We start from the raw sequence: 20,114 nt of genomic DNA, 5'->3' as shown, positions 1-20,114 counted from the left end.
CACTGGCCTATGCTTTCCCACCACTGAACCTGATACCTCTAGTGGTGAGGAAAATCAGGGAGGATCGAGCGAAAGTCATCCTTATCGCCCCCTTTTGGCCCAGAAGAACCTGGTTTGCCTGGCTCAAGACAATGTCTGTAGCGGTTCCCTGGGTACTGCCAGAGATCCCGGACTTGCTTTCTCAGGGACCGATCTCCCATCCACAAGTGGCGGGGCTCCATTTGACGGCATGGAGTTTGAACGGTCACTATTAGTGGGGAAAGGCTTCTCTCCAAACTTGGTGGAGACGCTCCTAAAGAGTAGAAAGCAAATAACTACGAGAATCTACTCTAGGACTTGGAGAAAGTTCTTGTCTTGTTCAAAGTTTAATGTCCAAGACGGGGTGCCAGTACAACAAATCCTAGAGTTCCTACAGAAGGGGTTCGAGTTAAAACTCTCTCCTAGTACCCTTAGGGTACAGGTCTCAGCTTTAGGTGCCCTATTTTCCTGTAATATAGCGAATAACTACTGGATAGCGAGGTTTATGAAGGCAGTTAGTAGATCTACACCACTGCATAAAGACAGAACAGTTCCATGGGATTTAAATTTAGTTCTGTCCTCTCTAACTAAACCCCCCTTTGAACCTCTGCAGGAGGCCTCGATCAAAATGTTGACACTTAAGACAGCCTTCCTGATCGCCATAACCTCAGCTCGCAGGATAGGGGATATACAGGCACTTTCCAGAGCTCCTCCATACACTGAAATCTTGTCAGACAGAGTAGTCCTTAGACCAGACCCAGCATATCTGCCAAAGGTGGCGACACGGTTCCATAGATCACAGGAGATAGTTTTGCCGTCCTTTATTCCTAATCCCTCTAATCCTAAAGAGCAGGAGCTTCATACGTTAGACGTCAGGAGATCTCTTCTTCAGTATATTTCAGCTACTGATAATTGGAAGAAAGATGGAGCACTGCTTCTTTCCTTCCAAGGTCCAAGGAAAGGGTTTAGAGTATCGAAATATTTACTGACTAAATGGATTAGGGAAACTATCTCTCTAGCTTATACAGCAGGTGGGGGGCCAGCTCCGCAGAACCTAAAGGCACATTCCACCCGGGCCATGGCGTCATCCTGGGCAGAAAGATCTGGAGTGTCAGTGGAGCAGATATGTAAGGCGGCCACATGGTCATCCCCTTCCACTTTCTTTAAACACTATCGGTTGGATTTTGGGTCCTCCTCTGATCTTTCCTTTGGGTTAAGGGTGCTACAATCTATAGTCCCTCCCTAAGGTAGCTTACATCTCTGTAAATCTCTCGTGTGCTGTCATGGGAGTCCGAATAAAGCATTAAGCTACTTACTGGTAGCGGCATTTTTCGGAGGCCCATGACACAACCCTTAGTTCCCTCCCTATTCACGTGGGGGTAGCACTTCCTGATATGTATATAGCGTAATATGTAAATCTCACGTATGGTGTCTTATTACAATAATGGGTTATTTTGTTTCAAATGTATATAATGTATATAATGTATATTTGTGTACCACTAACCGCGGCAGTCCTCTCAGGCTCTGAAATACAACTGATGCATGGGGAGAGGTGCCGCGCTTTTGTATCTGTAGGTTTCCTGTTCCTTAAGGGCGGATCCCCTCTCTCTCGTGTGCTGTCATGGGCCTCCGAAAAATGCCGCTACCAGTAAGTAGCTTAATGCTTTCACACTGAAGGCATCAAAACTATGAATTACCACATGTGGAATTATATACTTAACAAAAAAGTGTGAAACAACTGAAAATATGTCTTATATTCTAGGTTCTTCAAAGTAGCCACCTTTTGCTTTGATGACTGCTCTGCACACTCTTGGCATTCTCTTGATGAGCTTCAAGAGATAGTCACCGGGAATGGTTTTCACTTCACAGGTGTGCCCTGTCAGGTTTAGTAAGTGGGATTTCTTGCCTTTTAAATGGGGTTGGGACCATCAGTTGTGTTGAACAGAAGTCTGGTGGATACACAGCTGATAGTCCTACTGAATAGACTGTTAGAATTCGTATTATGGCAAGAAAAAAGCAGCTAAGTAAAGAAAAACAAGTGGCCATCATTACTTTAAGAAATGAAGGTCAGTCAGTCCGAAAAATTGGGAAAACTTTGAAAGTGTCCCGAAGTGCAGTTGCAAAAACAATCAAGCGCTACAAAGAAACTGGCTCACATGAGGACCGCCCCAGGAAAGTAAGACCAAGAGTCACCTCTGCTTCTGAGGATACGTTTATCCGAGTCACCAGCATCAGAAATCGCAGGTTAACAGCAGCTCAGATTAGAGACCAGGTCAGTGCCACACAGAGTTCTAGCAGCAGACACATCTCTACAACAACTGTTAAGAGGAGACTTTGTGCAGCAGGCCTTCATGGTAAAATAGCTGCTAGGAAACCACTGCTAAGGACAGGCAACAAGCATAAGAGACTTGTTTGGGCTAAACAACACAAGGATTGTACATTAGACCAGTGAAAATCTGTGCTTTGGTCTGATGAGTCCAAATTTGAGATCTTTGGTTCCAACCACCGTGTATTTGTGCAATGCAGAAAAGGTGAACGGATGGACTCTACATGCCTGGTTCCCACCGTGAAGCATGGAGGAGGAGGTGTGAGGGTGTTTTTCTGGTGACACTGTTGGGGATTTATTCAAAATTGAAGGCATACTGAACCAGCATGGCTAACAGGGCAGCTTGCAGCGGCATGCTATTCCATCCGGTTTGCGGTTAGTTGGACCATCATTTATTTTTCAATAGGACAATGACCCCAAAACACCTCCAGGCTGTGTAAGGGCTATTTGATCAAGAAGGAGAGTGCTGGGGTGCTACACCAGATAACCTGGCCTCCACAGTCACCAGACCTGAACCCAATCGAGATGGTTTGGGGTAAGCTGGACCGCAGAGTGAAGGCAAAAGGGGCAACAAGTGCTAAGCATCTCTGGGAACTCCTTCAAGATTGTTGGAAGACCATTCCCGGTGACTACCTCTTGAAGCTCATCAAGAGAATGCCAAGAGTGTGCAAAGCAGTCATCAAGTGGCTACTTTGAAGAACCTAGAATATAAGACATATTTTCAGTTGTTTCACACTTTTTTGTTAAGTATATAATTCCACATGTGTTAATTCATAGTTTTGATGCCTTCAGTGTGAATTTACAATTTTCATGGTCATGAAAATACAGAAAAATCTTTAAATGAGAAGGTGTGTCCAAACTTTTGGTCTGTACTGTATATATATATATAAAAAAAAAAAAAATATATATATATATATATATATATATATATATATATATATATATATATATATATATATATATATATATATACATACAGTACAGACCAAAAAGTGTGAATGTACAATTTTCATAGTCCTGAAAATACCAAAAAATCTTTAAATGAGGTGTGTCCAAACTTTTGGTCTGTACTGTGTATATATATATATATATGTGTATATAAATATATATATATGTGTATATGTATGTGTGTGTATATTAATATATATATATATATATATATATATATATATATATATATATTTTTTTATTTTTATTTTTTTTATTTTTTTTTTTATAAAATAGGTTTTTATTAAAGTCGAATATGAACAATACAATTTATGCATTTTTCCATTATTTTACAAAATTTTTACATTTTCCAAATCCCCAACAAAACCCAAACCTCCCCCTCCCCTGACAGCTCATAGCCATTTATACTTTTGTTACCAGTATTGATGGTTCTTTGAGCCATTTGACTCACTTATGTCCGCTTGTTCCTTTGGCACTCTCTTCCTTTCAGAGGCCCTCATCCTCCCATTTCCCATAACTACTCATCCTAGCTCGAGCCACGGAGACCACATTTTGTCAAACGTTTCTATTTTCCCACGTCTTTTGTAGACCCCCTTTTCCAAATTGAGACCATGTTTAACATATTTCAGAAATTCCCCCCTTGTAGGCGGTTCCTCCTTGATCCAGTTCCTTGCTATTACCTTCCTTGCCATATATAATAGCCTAGCTATTGCTATCTTCCAGATGTTATCCACTCTAATTTCCTCCACATATCCCAGTAGGCACACCATCGGATCTCTCGGCACTCTGCATTTATACGCCCCTTCCACACGGCTCATTACCACCAACCAGAAAGCAACCAGTCTTGGACATGTCCACATCATGTGATATATTCCTGCATTCTCAGTCCTACATCTCGGGCATTCAGAGTCAGCCCGCAACCCCGCTCTGCACAACACTTCCGGTGATTTATAGACTCTGTGCAAGATGTACAGCTGCGATAGTCTATACGGCTCGCTCAGTGACACTCGTGGAACCCACTCCAACACCGACTCCCAGGTTTCATCCTCCATTGGGCCTAAATCTCTTTCCCATTTCGCTCTCGCTTTTAGGGGGAAGTCTAGCAAATATGCATGTAGAAGGTCCTTATAAAGGGTGGTAATGACTCCCCTTGTGGATCCTTCCCCACATACGTATTCCAGAACTATGTCCTCCTGGATCTCAATACCACCGCCCTTGTTTTGAGCTTTAAAAGCATGTTTCATCTGAGCATATTGATACTCCCCAGTCGGTCTCAATCCAAACTCCCCTTGCAGCTGCGAAAAGGACTTTAATCCTCGTTGTTGAACTATCTGAGCCACCAAGTGGATTCCTTTGGCCTGCCACTCCGCCAGCACTCCAAGGGCCGCAAACTCAACCAAATTATTATTAAGCCATATCGGTGTAAATTTAGTCAGCCCCGTAACCCCCCGAATCTGTCGCAGTCTGGTCCATAATTTATGTATCAAAAACATAGTTGGGTATAATTTCCCCAATACTTTCAAGGAGCCATCCTCCAGACACTGCACCACCGGTCGTCGGTCCGTCACCCTCTCCATCAAGTGCTGTACCGCACTGGCAGACGCCTCCCGCGCCCAGCCCTTCAAATGCTGGCTCTGGGCTGCAAGAAAATATAACTCCGGATTGGGTAAAGCCAATCCTCCATCTTCCTTGGGTCGCTGAAGCGTCTCCAGGCGAATACGTGGGTACCGCCTCCCCCATATCAGACTTCTAAAAAGAGAACTATTCTGCCGGAATTTCCCACGTGGAATCCAAACTGGCGCATTATGTAAGACGTAAAGTAATTTGGGCATCAGAACCATTTTAATGAGATTAACCCTACCCACCACCGATAGGTGCAATTTATTCCACGCATCCACTTTTGCTTTAAGGGCGCCCATGAGAGGTGTCAAATTCCTATACAAAAACTCTGTAACTGGCATCGAGATCCATATTCCCAGGTATTTGAAAAGGGATGCCACCTTAAGCCGCCCCTCTCCCAATGGCTCACTTCTGCTCTCCTCCACCCCATCCACCTCAAAGAGGACCGATTTATCCCAATTTATCCTCAATCCCGACAAGTCTCCAAATTTTCCAATGATCTCGATAGCCCCATTCAAAGCTTCATCCGGGTCCGCCAGGAACAGTAAGATGTCATCTGCATATAGCGCGATCTTCTCCTCAACACTCCCATATCTGAACCCAGGGACCTCATCCGACTGTCGGATCTTGGCGGCCAGTGGCTCCACAGCTAAGGCAAACAGAAGGGGCGACAGTGGGCAACCCTGCCTCGTACCTCTGGCCAACTTTATAGGCTGAGAGAGTTCCCCATTCACTCTAATTCTAGCTGTTGGTAGTGAATATAACAGTTGAGTCCACGCCACAAATTGCGGACCAATACCCAAACACTTCAACACCCGCCAAAGATATCCCCACTCCACACTGTCAAACGCCTTATGGGCATCCAAGGACGCAATAACCCTTCGGCCACAGTTGTCAGACTTCAGCTGCAGGTTCATATGCAACCTCCGCAGATTAACCGCTGTAGATCTGTCAGCAATAAAACCAGACTGATCCGGATGTACAAGATTAGTAATGACACTGGACAGACGGGAAGCTAACACCTTGGCCAAGAGCTTGACATCGATGGTTAACAGAGAGATTGGCCGATATGACTCAGGCTTCCCCAGATCCTTATCCTCCTTCGGAATAACCACTATAGTGGCCTCCCTCATAGATGCTGGGAGATACCCTTGGCGTCCAGCCTCCTCCAGTACTAACTTTAATCTAGGAATCAGCACTTCCTCCAAACTTTTATAGATTTCAGCTGGTAACCCATCAACCCCAGGTGCCTTCCCGTTGGCCATAGACTTCAGCGCCCGACTCAGTTCCTCCTCGGTGATAGGGGCATCTAGGCTCACCCTATCCTCCTCACTCAATTTCGGAAGACCCAGACTCTCAAGGAAATTCTCCGTATCTCCGACTGACTCATTGACCCTGGAGGAATATAAGTCCGCGTAGAAGTCCGCAAAGACCTTTATAATTTCAGGTGTTTCAGATACCCTGCTCCCCCCATCTGAAACCAACGAGTGCACATACGACGTACTACGCTGAGCCGCGACTACCACCGATAGCATGTGACCCACTGTTTCTCCCTCCTGAAAATAAGTCACCCTCTGAAACTCCCGCTTCCTTTCAGCTTTTCCCAGCAGAATCTTTTCCATACAATTTTGCGCTGTTCTCAACTTTTTCTCTGCTTCGGAAGTCCCCAGCACTACCATCTCATCCTCTGCGGCTTTCAGCTCCTCCATCGCCACCCTCTCCGCCTCCCTTGTCCTCCTCTTACGCTTTAAGGTACGCTTTCATTGCATCCCAAACAGTTAAAGCATCTGCACTCCCATCATTTAAAGCAAAGAATTCCGTCACCTCCTTCCCTATACCGTCTAAGTCAACACTCCGTAACCAGTTAGGATGGATCTTCCATTCTCTCCCACTTGCGGTCCGTGTCCCCAACAACCTAACCTCCACCTCAATTGGACTGTGATCCGAAAGGGCCCTCGACAGATAACGCACCTCTCCCACCATTGTATCCAACAGGCGGTTACCCAGCTCCATATCAATTCTGGATAGCGTAGCATGAGCCGGCGAGTAGCACGAGTACCCTCTCTCCCCAACATGTCTAACTCTCCATAAATCAATCATGCCTATTTCACGCACATAGGTACCAAATGTTGTAGTGTGCCCCTCCGACCTGTTCTGGGTGTTCTTATTTTTATCCCAAAAGTCGTCACAGATATTGTTCAAATCCCCAATAATTAAGAGTGGTAGTGGTTCCCATCGTTCCACCTTCTCCAACACCTCCCTGATCTTCTTACTTGAATATGGAGGTGGAATATACATTGCCGCAACACACAATCTCACTCCATACAATATACATTGTATCACCACATACTGACCCTCAGCATCCACGCATACTTTCACCTCTTCATACTGCACTCCCATCGGCACCAATACTGACACCCCTCTTGAGTACGTCGAAAAGGTAGAGTGATACCCCTTCTGTATCCATCGTCTATTCAGTACATCCACTTTCTCCTGTATCAAGTGCGTCTCTAACAAGCATATCATAGAGGCCCGTTGATCCTTCGCATACTGCAAGCTCGCAGCTCTTCTTGACTTATCCGCCAGACCTCTCACATTCCAACTTAATATCTTAAAGCGGTCCCCTATTATATGACTCATCATCTTTAATTATGTCGTTACTCCCGGTTCTGAGCTGTCTAACTTCCCTCCCCACCCTTCCCCCACCCCCCCTCCCCCACACCCCCCAATACTATACACTCTGCCTCTTTTCAAGAGTGGGGCACCATCACCCATTGCGAACACTCTTGTTAACACAACCTTCTCCTTCCGCCTCCCGCTACCATTTATAACAGAATTCGGCGCAAGTCTTGGAAGAACAATATAATTCAACCTGTATTACATTACAACTACAAGAAACTAAATAAACTTTTAATACTCTGCACACCCTTCCTCCCTCGTACTTCTCCGCCGTATCAGCACTCCCAGTGCATTCCCTGAATAATACCCAGCTCCACCCTCCAACCTGCACATTTCAATTATCAATGTACTGTCAGTCAAACTCTTTTTCTCCTTTTTGCAAGAATTAAAATACCTCCCGACTAACCCACCCCACATTTTCAATCTCCTTTCCCTTTAAGCTTTTTAGCGTTAAGATCTATCCACTGGGTAGCGTCCTCCGGCGTCTGGAAAAAATGAATCTTATCCAACGCTACCACTCTCAGTCGTGCCGGAAACATCATGGAGTATTGCACTCCCAGTTCTCTCAGCCGTCTCTTGATACCCGTGAACATCATCCGCTGTTTCTGTACCAGGGCGGAATAGTCAGGGTAAATAGCAACTCTTTGACCTCCAATTGTCAGATCCGTCATGTCTCTAGCCTTCCTCAGGATAGTGTCTCTATCTCTGTAGTTTAGGATTTTGGCAAGCATGGTACGGGGACTTGCTCCAGGGACAGGTGGTTTCGGTGGGACCCTGTGGGCTCTTTCTACCGCAAATACTTTTGTCAGTGCTGCATCACCAAAAGTCTCAAGGAGCCAGCTTTCAATATACTCCGTGGGATTCCTCCCCTCAGTTTTTTCAGGGACACCCACTATACGAATGTTATTTCTTCTGGACCTATTCTCCAGATCCTCATTTTTTGCAGCCAGCTCCGATATTGCTTGAGTAAACTTCCTCTCTGCTTTCTGCAGCTGCACTATATGGTCTTCTGCCGTGCTCACTCTTTCCTCCACAGCCCCCACACGTTTGTCAATCTTCTGCAGGGCTGCATTTATCTGGGCTGTATCCCCCTTGACCTCCTGTATCTGCTGGGTCAGGGATTGCTTGCATGATGATACCAATGCAAAGACATCTCTAAGGGTGGGCTCTGCTCCTGACTCCTTATCTTCAGATCCCCCTACTACCACCGCCATGTCACCATCCCTGCTCCCCTGTTGTACCTCCTGCTCCTCTGTTGGGCTTTCCTCCTCTCCGTCTGTGTCTGCTCCGGCGTCCTCCTCTGCTTTTCCTGAGTTCCCTGCGGCCTCCACTCTAGCAAACTGCTGGAGCTTTGCCGCCGCCACCATTCTCTTCTGGCATGCCGCGTTGTCCTTCTCCGCCTTCTCTCTGTCGTCGGCGCCATCTTGGCTGATCCCAGCCTCGCCGGCTCCTGCATCTCTTTGCCTTCTCCTGGTCATACTCATTGACCTCGGGGCCGCCTCTATACACCGCCGCACTCCCGGGACTCTCCTGCAGCCGGTAAGCGCCTTGAATCGCCGCTCAGCTGCGGCTTATAAGGATAATGTCAGCGTTAGCAGCGGGAGCGCTCTATCACCTGTCCGCTCACATGGACGTTCAGGCCACGCCCCATATATATATATATATATATATATATATATATATATATATATACACAGTACAGACCAAAAGTTTGGACACACCTCATTTAAAGATTTTTTGGTATTTTCATGACTATGAAAATTGTACATTCACACTGAAGGCATCAAAACTATGAATTAACACATGTGGAATTATATACTTAACAAGGTGAGGTGGACACACCTCATTTAAAGATTTTTTGGTATTTTCATGACTATGAAAATTGTACATTCACACTGAAGGCATCAAAACTATGAATTAACACATGTGGAAATATATACTTAACAAAAATGTGTGAAACAACTGAAAATATGTCTTATAGTCTAGGTTCTTCAAAGTAGGCACCTTTTGCTTTGATGACTGCTTTGCACACTCTTGGCATTCTCTTGATGAGCTTCAAGAGGTAGTCACTGGGAATGGTTTTCACTTCACAGGTGTGCCCTGTCAGGCTTAATAAGTGGGATTTCTTGCCTTATAAATGGGGTTGGGACCATCATTTGTGTTGAGCAGAAGTCTGGTGGATACACAGCTGATAGTCCTACTGAATGGACTGTTAGAATTTGTATTATGGCAAGACAAAAGCAGCTAAGTAAAGAAAAACGAGTGGCCATCATTACTTTAAGAAATGAAGGTCAATCAGTCCAAAAAATTGGGAAAACTTTGAAAGTGTCCCAAAGTGCAGTTGCAAAAACCATCAAGCGCTACAAAGAAACTGGCTCACATGAGGTCCGCCCCAGGAAAGGGAGCCCAAGAGTCACCTCTGCTTCTGAGGATAAGTTTATCCGAGTCACCAGCCTCAGAAATCACAGGTTAACAGCAGCTCAGATTAGAGACCAGGTCAATGCCACACAGAGGTCTAGCAGAAGACACATCTCTACAACAACTGTTAAGAGGAGACTTTGTGCAGCAGGCCTTCATGGTAAAATAGCTGCTAGGAAACCACTGCTAAGAACAGGCAACAAGCAGAAGAGACTTGTTTGGGCTAAAGAACACAAGGAATCGACATTAGACCAGTAGAAATCTGTGCTTCGGTCTGATGAGTCCAAATTTGAGATCTTTGGTTCCAACCACCATATCTTTGTGCAACGCAGAAAAGGTGAACGGATGGACTCCACATGCCTGGTTCCCACCGTGAAGCATGGAGGAGGAGGTGTGATGGTGTGGGGGTGCTTTGCTGGTGACACTGTTGGGGATTTAGTCAAAATTGAAGGCATACTGAACCAGCATGGCTACCACAGCATCTTGCAGCGGCATGCTATTCCATCCAGTTTGCGTTTCGTTGGACCATCATTTATTTTTCAACAGGACAATGACCCCAAACATACCTCCAGGCTGTGTAAGGGCTATTTGACCAAGAAGGAGAGTGATGGTGTGCTACGCCAGATGACCTGGCCTCCACAGTCACCAGACCTGAACCCAATCGAGATGGTTTGGGGTGAGCTGGACCGCAGAGTGAAGGCAAAAGGGCCAACAAGTGCTAAGCATCTCTGGGAACTCCTTCAAGATTGTTGGAAGACCATTTCCGGTGACTACCTCTTGAAGCTCATCAAGAGAATGCCAAAAGTGTGCAAAGCAGTCATCAAAGCAAAAGGTGGCTACTTTGAAGAACCTAGAATATAAGACATATTTTCAGTTGTTTCACACTTTTTTGTTAAGTAGCAGTGGTTTCCTAGCAGCTATTTTACCATGAAGGCCTGCTGCACAAAGTCTCCTCTTAACAGTTGTTGTAGAGATGTGTCTACTGCTAGAACTCTGTGTGGTTTTGACCTGGTCTCTAATTTGAGTTGCTGTTAACCTGTGATTTCTGAGGCTGGTGACTCGGATAAACTTATCCTCAGAAGCAGAGGTGACCCTTGGTCTTGCTTTCCTAGGGTGGTCCTCATGTGAACCAGTTTCTTTGTAGCGCTTGATGGTTTTTGCCACTGCACTTGGGGACACTTTCAAAGTTTTCTCAATTTTTCGGACTGACTGGCCTTCATTTCTTAAAGTAATAATGGCCACTCATTTTTCTTTACTTAGCTGCTTTTTTCTTGCCATAATACAAATTCTAACAGTCTATTCAGTAGGACTATCAGCTGTGTATCCATCAGACTTCTGCTCAACACAACTGATGGTCCCAACCCCATTTATAAGGCAAGAAATCCCACTTATTAAACCTGACAGGGCACACCTGTGAATTGAAAACCATTCCCGATGACTACCTCTTGAAGCTCATCAAGAGAATGCCAAGAGTGTGCAAAGCAGTCATCAAAGCAAAAGGTGCCTACTTTGAAGAACCTAGAATATAAGACATAATTTCAGTTGTTTCACACTTTTTTTGTTAAGTATATATTTCCACATGTGTTAATTCATAGTTTTGATGCCTTCAGTGTGAATGTGCAATTTACATAGTCATAAAAATACAGAAAAATCTTTAAATGAGAAGGTGTGTCCAAACTTTTGGTCTGTACTATGTGTGTGTGTGTATGTATATGTATATATCTAATATATAAAGCTGAATGTGTGTGTGTGTGTATGTATGTATGTATGTCCGGGATTGGCATCTGCACCGTCGCAGCTACAGCCACAAAATTTTGCACAGTCACACGACTGGACCTTGAGAGCATCATAGGCTATGTTGTGAGGTGAAACTTTAACCCCGCGCTTTCCAATTCACCAAACAATTTTGCCCCTATCTACATAATGGGGAAAAAGTGAAAGGAAAAGTGTTGGAGGCAAATTGACAGCTGCCAGATGTGAACAAGGGGGACTTAAAGAATGAGAGCGATGGCGCCAAAGAGTATATACCGTACAGTTGTTAAGGTGGGGCCCCGACATGGGATACTCACCACACACGGGGATATGAACACACACACAAAATGCGCCACACACTACCACGTGCTTGAACACATATTACCCTCAGCACACATTTCACCACACATACACCAACCTCGCCACATAAAAGTCGAAACACAAAAGTCACCGCTCAAAACTCGCCACGCGCAAAACTCGCCACATGCAAAAACTAGGCTCATGCAAAACTCGCCACAAGTGCAAAACTCACCTCATGGAAAACTCGCCACACGCAAAACTTTCACACGCGGAAAAATTGCCACATGCACAAAAGTTGCAACACATGCAATAGTTGCCTTACACAAAACTTGCACATACTCAAAAGGCACCACACATAAAACTCACCACATGCAAAACTCGCCATGCGCAAAACTTGCTGCACACAACTTGCTACACTAACCTGTCACATGCAACTCGACACAAAAAGTTGCTACACGCATGTCGCCACACAAAACTCATCTCACAAAAGTATCTACATGCATGTCGCCACACGCAACTCAACACACACAACTTGACAAACGAAACTCGCCCTAAAACACACACAAGTCTGGTATTATCCTTCAAAAATAAAAATCTGATTAATAAGCAGACAAACTACAAGAGCAACAAATGTACCATATAGGAAATACGGCAGCTGTCAGTCACATGACCTGTCTATTATGTGTATTTGTGAGCTAATATATACTGCGAGGGGGAGGGCTTCCTGTTGGCTGGGGATTTATCAGGCTGCCAATTTAGCTTACAAATACTGAGGTAAAAATACTGAGCAAATAACGTGTGAACGAGGTCTAATACAGGAGGAGATGACACACAGGTATATGCTATATACAGGGGAGATGACACACAGATATATACTATATACAGGAGAGATGACACACAGGTATATACTATATAGAGGAGGAGATGACATACAGGTACATACTATATACAGGAGGAGATGACATACAGGTATATACTATATACAGGAGGAGATGACACACAGGTATATACTATATACAGGAGCAGATGACCTACAGGTATATACTATATACAGGAGGAGATGACATACAGGTATATGCTATATATAGAAGATGACATACAGGTATATACTATTTACAGGGGAGATGACACACAGGTATATACAATATATACAGGAGGAGATGACATACAGGTATATACTACAGTGGGGCAAAAAAGTATTTAGTCAGTCAGCAATAGTGCAAGTTCCACCACTTAAAAAGATGAGAGGCGTCTGTAATTTACATCATAGGTAGACCTCAACTATGGGAGACAAACTGAGAAAAAAAAATCCAGAAAATCACATTGTCTGTTTTTTTAACATTTTATTTGCATATTATGGTGGAAAATAAGTATTTGGTCAGAAACAAACAATCAAGATTTCTGGCTCTCACAGACCTGTAACTTCTTCTTTAAGAGTCTCCTCTTTCCTCCACTCATTACCTGTAGTAATGGCACCTGTTTAAACTTGTTATCAGTATAAAAAGACACCTGTGCACACCCTCAAACAGTCTGACTCCAAACGCCACTATGGTGAAGACCAAAGAGCTGTCAAAGGACTCCAGAAACAAAATTGTAGCCCTGCACCAGGCTGGGAAGACTGAATCTGCAATAGCCAACCAGCTTGGAGTGAAGAAATCAACAGTGGGAGCAATAATTAGAAAATGGAAGACATACAAGACCACTGATAATCTCCCTCGATCTGGGGCTCCACGCAAAATCCCACCCCGTGGGGTCAGAATGATCACAAGAACGGTGAGCAAAAATCCCAGAACCACGCGGGGGGACCTAGTGAATGAACTGCAGAGAGCTGGGACCAATGTAACAAGGCCTACCATAAGTAACACACTACGCCACCATGGACTCAGATCCTGCAGTGCCAGACGTGTCCCACTGCTTATGCCAGTACATGTCCGGGCCCGTCTGAAGTTTGCTAGAGAGCATTTGGATGATCCAGAGGAGTTTTGGGAGAATGTCCTATGGTCTGATGAAACCAAACTGGAACTGTTTGGTAGAAACACAACTTGTCGTGTTTGGAGGAAAAAGAATACTGAGTTGCATCCATCAAACACCATACCTACTGTAAAGCATGGTGGTGGAAACATCATGCTTTGGGGCTGTTTCTCTGCAAAGGGGCCAGGACGACTGATCCGGGTACATGAAAGAATGAATGGGGCCATGCATCGTGAGATTTTGAGTGCAAACCTCCTTCCATCAGCAAGGGCATTGAAGATGAAATGTGGCTGGGTCTTTCAACATGACAATGATCCAAAGCACACCGCCAGGGCAACGAAGGAGTGGCTTCCTAAGAAGCATTTCAAGGTCCTGGAGTGGCCTAGCCAGTCTCCAGATCTCAACCCTACAGAAAACCTTTGGAGGGAGTTGAAAGTCCGTGTTGCCAAGCGAAAAGCCAAAAACATCACTGCTCTAGAGGAGATCTGCATGGAGGAATGGGCCAACATACCAACAACAGTGTGTGGCAACCTTGTGAAGACTTACAGAAAACGTTTGACCTCTGTCATTGCCACCAAAGGATATATTACAAAGTATTGAGATGAAATTTTGTTTCTGACCAAATACTTATTTTCCACCATAATATGCAAATAAAATGTTAAAAAAACAGACAATGTGATTTTCTGGATTTTTTTTTCTCAGTTTGTCTCCCATAGTTGAGGTCTACCTATGATGTAAATTACAGACGCCTCTCATCTTTTTAAGTGGTGGAACTTGCACTATTGCTGACTGACTAAATACTTTTTTGCCCCACTGTATATATAGGAGGAGATGACATACAGGTATATACTATATACAGGAGGAGATGACATACAGGTATATGCTATATATAGAAGATGACATACAGGTATATACTATATACAGGGGAGATGACACACAGGTATATACTATATACAGGAGGAGATGACATACAGGTATATACTATATATAGGAGATGACATACAGGTGTATACTATATATAAGGGAGATGACAAACATGTATATACTGAGGTGAAAATGAGAGGTGTGAGGTGAAAATGAGAGGAGTGAGGGAAAATAGTGGAATGATCGGAAAATGACAGATGTGAGGTCGAAATGACAAGTGTTAGGGGGGAATGAGAGGAGTGAGGGACAAAATGAGAGGTGTGAGGGGGAAAATGAAAGATGTGATGGGAAAATAAGAGAAGTGAGGTGGGTTCTTCAGCTAGTGTATATATATATATATATATATATATATATATATATATATATATACTGCTCGAAAAAATAAAGGGAACACTAAAATCACACATACTGGATATCGCTGAATGAAATATTCCAGTTGTAAATCTTTATTCATTACATAGTGGAATGTGTTGAGAACAATAAAACCTAACGTAAATCACGACTAATATCCCACGGAGGTCTGGAGTTGGAATGATGCTCAAACTCAAAGTGGAAAATGAAGTTACAGGCTGATCCAACTTCAGTGGAAATGCCTCAAGACAAGGAAATGATGCTCAGTAGTGTGTGTGGCCTCCACGTGCCTGTATGATCTCCCTACAATGCCTGGGCATGCTCCTGATGAGGCAGCGGATGGTCTCCTGAGGGATCTCCTTACAGACATGGACTAAAGCATCCGCCAACTCCTGGACAGTCTGTGGTGCAAAGTGACATTGGTGGATGGTGCGAGACATGATGTCCCAGATGTGTTTAATCGGATTCAGGTCTGGGGAACAGGCGGGCCAGTCCGTAGCTTCAATGCCTTCATCTTGCAGGAAGTGCTGACACACTCCAGCCACATGAGGTCTGGCATTGTCCTGCATTAGGAAGAACCCAGGGCGAACTGCACCAGCATATGGTCTCACAAGGGTTCTGATGATCTGATCTCGGTACCTAAAGGCAGTCAGGCTACCTCTGGCAAGCACATGGAGGGTTGTGCGGTCCTCCAAAGAAATACCACCCCACACCATTACTGACCCACTGCCAAACCTGTCATGCTGAACGATGTTGTAGGCAGCAGATCGCTCTCCACAGTGTCTCCAGACTCTGTCACGTCTGTCACATGTGCTCAGTGTGAACCTGCTTTTTATCTGTGAAGAGCACAGGGTGCCAGTGGCGAATTTGCAAATCCTGGTGTTCTGTGGCAAATGCCAAGCATCCTGCACGGTGTTGGGCTGCGAGCACAACTCCCATCTGTGGACATCGGGCACTCAGACCATCCTCATGGAGTCGGTTTCTAACCATTTGTGCAGACACATGCACATTTGTGGCCTGCTGGAGGTCATTTTGCAGAGCTCTGGCAGTGCTCCTCCTGTTCCTCCTTGTTCAAAGGCTGAAGTAGCGGTCCTGCTGCTGGGTTGTTGCCCTCCTACGGCCTCCTCCACGTCTCCTGGCGTACTGGCCTGCCTCCTGGTAGCGCCCCCAGCCTCTGGACACTACGCTGACAGACACAGCAAACCTTCTTGCCACAGCTCGCATTGATGTGCCATCCTGGATAAGCTGCAATACCTGAGCCACTTGTGTGGTTGTAGTGTCCGTCTCATGTTACCATGAGTGTGAAAGCACAACCAACATCGAAAAGTGACCAAAACATCAGCCAGAAAGCATTGGTACTGAGATGTGGTCTGTGATCCCCACCTGCAGAACCACTCCTTTATTGAGTGTGTCTTGATAATTGCCAATAATTTCCATCTGTTGTCTATTCCTTTTGCACAAGAGCATGTGAAATTGATTGTCAAACAGTGTTGCTTCCTAAGTGGACAGTTTGATTTCACAGCAGTTTGATTTACTTGGAGTTATATTCTGTTGTTTAAGTGTTCCCTTTATTTTTTTGAGCAGTGTATATGTGTGTGTGTAAAAAACACAGATAGAAATAATCTGCTACTGTACGATAGCCAACATCCGCGGTCTATGGTGAAATCCATCCCACTGAGCCAACTACTCAGGGTTAGACGAATAGTGAAGGAGGAAGAGGATATAGGTACAGTGGTAGATTTATTAGTTAAAAAATTCTTAGACAGAGGATATCCCAGGAATTTACTAGATCTAACTAAAAATAAGGTACTACAGGAGAATAGGGTGGAACTTATATGCAAAGAGACAAAGAGCATACGTGAGACAAGATTAAGAAGAGTTCCGTTTGTTACCACATATGGCGAGGAAAGTAGGGAAGTGGCCAATGTGATTAGCAAACATTCGGGTATGCTGGGTAAATGTTTGCCGGGTATTAAGGAATTGCAATTACCGCCCTTATATACTTACAGAAGGAATAAAAATATTAAGGATTATCTGGTCAAGTCTGATGTGGGCCCAACAAAAAGAAGTAGACAATCATTCTTAACAGGTTCAGGGAAAACCGGTTGTTTCCCCTGTTTGGGTTGTGTGAACTGCACCTATATGATCAAGGGAGCAACATTTGAACATCCTAAAACAGAGAAGATATATGATATCAAACATTATTTGACATGCAACTCGGATTATGTTGTATATCTCCTGATGTGTCCGTGTAATCTGTGGTACGTCGGGGAGACGACGTGTGAGTTTAAAGTAAGAATGAACCAGCATCGATATTCCATTAGAAAAAGGAGGACTGATCTCCCAGTTCCCAAGCATTTCGTAGAGAGTAATTATTCGGAGAAGGATTTAAAATTTAAAATAATAGACAGAATACCTGTGGATAGGAGGGAGGGTGACAGGGAGCTGGTCCTCAGGAAAAGAGAATTTAGGTGGATTTATAAATTGAATACACTTAGGCCCATGGGCCTTAATGCAGATTTTAAATTGCATGCAGTAATTTGAAGTGCTTCCTCATCGAAACTTTATAGTTAATAACTCTGTTGTTTGTTTGTTTTTTTGTTTTTTGTTATATTTGGGAGTGCTTTTTGTTATAAGTATGTTCCTAATTTTATTCTGTGTTTCTGTCCAGGTACTTCTGCTGTTAAATGTTATTGAGGATCCTATCTGGAGTGACATACGATGTTGGAGGAATAAATTAACTTTTTCTGTGGACTTTTTGGAAGTTATTTGATTATTGGTGTTTAAAATTATGTATGGTGTGTCTAAACATATCAAGTTTTTGCATCACTCATGTGGATGGGTTGGAGGCCAATTAATAAAGAATTTAAACACATCCCCTTTTTTTAGTATTTTTTCTTTATTGTGGTCAGGAAGGGCTAGTTGCAATATATTTATTGGTGGACTACAGTAAAAATATACCACGTTGGTTTATAATGCCAGGACTAATGTGCTACTGCTGTACAGGGGTCATGAGTGGTGGCGCCCTACCTGGAGGGGTGAGGCGCACCCTCTAGACACTGTATGATTGCTAGATGAGAGTCTGAATTAAGTCCTTATCTGGTGGATCAAAGCGGGATTAGGCATAATGTATATATGTCCATATGGCAAAAGAAAAGGGGAATTTTGCTAAAAGTCCCCTAAGGTGATTTAAACTGAGTCATACCTGGTTATTTTATATATGAAGAAGTAATAGTGGAGTTATTATTATAATCTGATAAATTAATTATGTATCGATTTTAGGAGCTCATTAGAAAACATGCCACAATAAATGGTATATGTAGGACCAGGATGTGCCACCGTCAGAAAGGCATCTTTAGGTGCATTTGTATGGATGCTGTATTTATAGTGACACTGGGGAGATCTTTAGCGTTCCCAAGATGGAGAGTTTTTTCGGTATTGCGCATGCGTGTAACGCTAAGGAGTTCTGGTTCCATCTCTGGACGCTAGTGCACCTGTGCGTGACGTTTATGGGGATGAGCGGGTCTCATTGGCCTCCAGCCGATCATGTGACTATGATGCGTACGGAAGTGGTCTGACATGCGCAGTAGCCGGTCTTGCACGCCGACTACATGAAGTGTCCTCCATTATCGTTATGTCGCTCCAAAGGTAGGCTGTACGATTATATAGACGGTTAATGTATGATGGAAATGATTTATGCAGTTTTAATTGTACACAGCTGGCACTAATTCACATTATAATGTATTCTAATTACCTGATATTTATGGGGTTCATTGATTGGTTGTATTTAGAGGATGTTAGGGTTGTGTCCCTATATATGCTGTATTGAGGGTTACACATTGCTTGAGAAAGGCTCATTTGGAGCCGAAACGTTGCAAGGAGATGTGGGCTTGAATAAACACCTACACGTTATCTCACAGAATATGGAGTGCTGCCCTCTTTTTTGAATACGTATGGACTGGTAACAACCGGTGGACGGGTTGTCTGGGCTTTGCACCCGAAGATAAGTATAGGATTTGTGCTGTTCCATTTTTTCTATTATATATACACACCCCAGTACAGTCACTGACAACTCCACAATAACAAAAAGGGCTACTACCTACCACGACCAATCATTTTTACATGCTGATTGGACACCAGTTACAGGTAGGGTATGGCTTTAGATGTGTGGCTTACAGAGCAAGAGGAACAGAGCTATTAGATATTATATATATTGAATCCGGAAAGGTAGGCGTTGTTTATAAAAAAAAAAATACACAAAAGATATTACAAAATGGGAACAAAACAATACGATATATATACAGTCTATAATAACTAAATTTTTATCACAGAAATGACTCAGAGCTTAGTGGAGGGAGGTACTCCTTAGGAAAAGGGACAGAACCCACAGACACTTGTACCTTCCATGACTGACAAAATCCAAAAATCCAAATTCTGCTTTCTATTAGATCAAGGTTACACCCACATACCCCGCTTGGGTATATGGCCGCTTGGGTATATGGCGACTGGTTGTGGGATGTGCTAAGTCTATTAGAATTTTATTAGATCCCTAACTTTCAGGATATCTTTGCCCCTGGAGGTCCCAGGTAGTAAATATTATCGTCATGTTTCCTATCGCAATTTTACCTTCCTATACAGATGAAACATGGCATGGATAGCATCATCCATCTGACCAATATTAAGTTGAAGGAGTTAGAATGACCTTACAGTGATGTTTACGAATGCGTTATGTTCATCCCTTTGCTGACGCCAAAAATATATCTCCCATAAATATCGGAATTGATGCGCAAACCCCAATATTCATCAC

General features: G+C 43.8%; 1 protein-coding gene across 1 annotated transcript in view; it reads left to right on the top strand.

The window, feature by feature from the left end:
- Positions 1–20,114, top strand: part of NEK8 (NIMA related kinase 8) — a 109,028-nt gene that overhangs the window by 79,814 nt on the left and 9,100 nt on the right. The gene's annotated exons all lie outside the window — the stretch shown is intronic.

This window comes from Ranitomeya imitator, chromosome 3, assembly GCF_032444005.1.
Source record: "Ranitomeya imitator isolate aRanImi1 chromosome 3, aRanImi1.pri, whole genome shotgun sequence".
NCBI classification, from domain to species: Eukaryota; Metazoa; Chordata; class Amphibia; order Anura; family Dendrobatidae; genus Ranitomeya; species Ranitomeya imitator.
This window is presented reverse-complemented; position numbering and strand designations above follow the sequence as displayed.